The following is a 1,461-nucleotide window of genomic DNA, read 5'->3' as shown; positions in this document are numbered from 1 at the left end:
GCTTTATTTCCTGTCTAACCGTTCGAAAGCTGAAGTGATAGTTACCTTTTCCTTTTTAAGTATGCAAATAATAATATGATTATTCAACTTTGCAGCATCAAGAATTAAAGTAATTTTACGTTACATCCCTTATTTAGAATGAAATGGTTTGTTGCTCCTTACTAACATCTTTTCTGGGGGAAGCTTGCAGAGCTTCTGTTGCTGTAAACCTCAAAGGTTGGTCAAAGGTAAAATAGCAGCTTCTATGTGATGCTGTGGCTTTACTCTTACCTCTTGTCATTGAAAGGAAAAGGTTGCATGAAAAAAAGAGTTTCCAAAGCAATATGTGTAACAATAAGTCAAGATGTCAGACAAAATTAACAGTATGAAATAAAATAACAGCATCAGCATAAATCGAGACAGCAAAGTGTGCAACCAAGTTTTGTGGCCCAAACAGGAACAAAAATATATTTATCTATATAGCTATATACAGGGAAAAAAGTTTACACTGTTAATATTATTTCTTTTATTTTATAAAAATTTAAAATTTTGTGTCATTAAAATAGCTAATATAATTCTGTAAAGACTCTTTCTGCCCTTGTTTTCACTTAGTTTCCATCACCTTAAGGACAAACCAATCCACTCACTGTGATGTTTTTAAGCTGCTGTCACACTGTTTGAGGGCCTTGCCACAGTGCTGCGGCCACGTATAGTGCATGCTTTTGCTTTTGAGGCAACCCTATTTTGGAAATGATAATTCTAAAATGTAAATAGAACAAAAAGGCCTGCATTGCCACTGAATGAGTCACTTTTATTATTTCTCTATATCTGTGTTTTGTTTTTATTCAATTCAATTCAATTTATTTATATAGCGCCAAATTCACAACACATGTCATCTCAAGGCACTTTATAGTTCAACCAGATCATACAGTCAAATTGATACAAAGTTTTCTAATCTAAGGAAAACCAGTTGATTGCATTGACTCATTGACTCAAATACAATCCCTCACACTAAGCATGCTTGTAGTGACAGTGGAGAGGGAAAACTCCCTTTTAACAGGAAGAAACCTCCAGCAGAACCAGAATCAGTGTGAGCGGCTATCTGCTGTGTCGGACTGGGGTTCAAAGAGACAGAAGCAGAGACACAAGCAGCTGTAGAAGGCGGCCCCGTCCAGGAAACACACAGACAGGCAGACGAGCTCCCATGCCAGAGGACGAAGAGAGCACATCCACTCAGTCACGGTCAGAGAAACAGCACCACACTGGAAAACAGGCCGATCTCCAGCATCTATAAACAAGGGTGTTGATGGAAGCAGCACAGCTGATGTTTCTTTCCAGGATGGCGTCACAGCCATCCTGGAATGTTCATGTTTTTTTCAAACTACTTTTACATCTGATGTTTAGAATCTTTGTGCAGTCTAAAAGGTCTCATTATGGATAAAAACATTATAGGGACAACACATGTGGTTTGATTCACAGTGA

This window comes from Cyprinodon variegatus, unplaced genomic scaffold (genome assembly GCF_000732505.1).
Source record: "Cyprinodon variegatus isolate N-32 unplaced genomic scaffold, C_variegatus-1.0 Scaffold2999, whole genome shotgun sequence".
NCBI classification, from domain to species: Eukaryota; Metazoa; Chordata; class Actinopteri; order Cyprinodontiformes; family Cyprinodontidae; genus Cyprinodon; species Cyprinodon variegatus.
Note: the sequence above shows the minus strand (reverse complement) of the source record.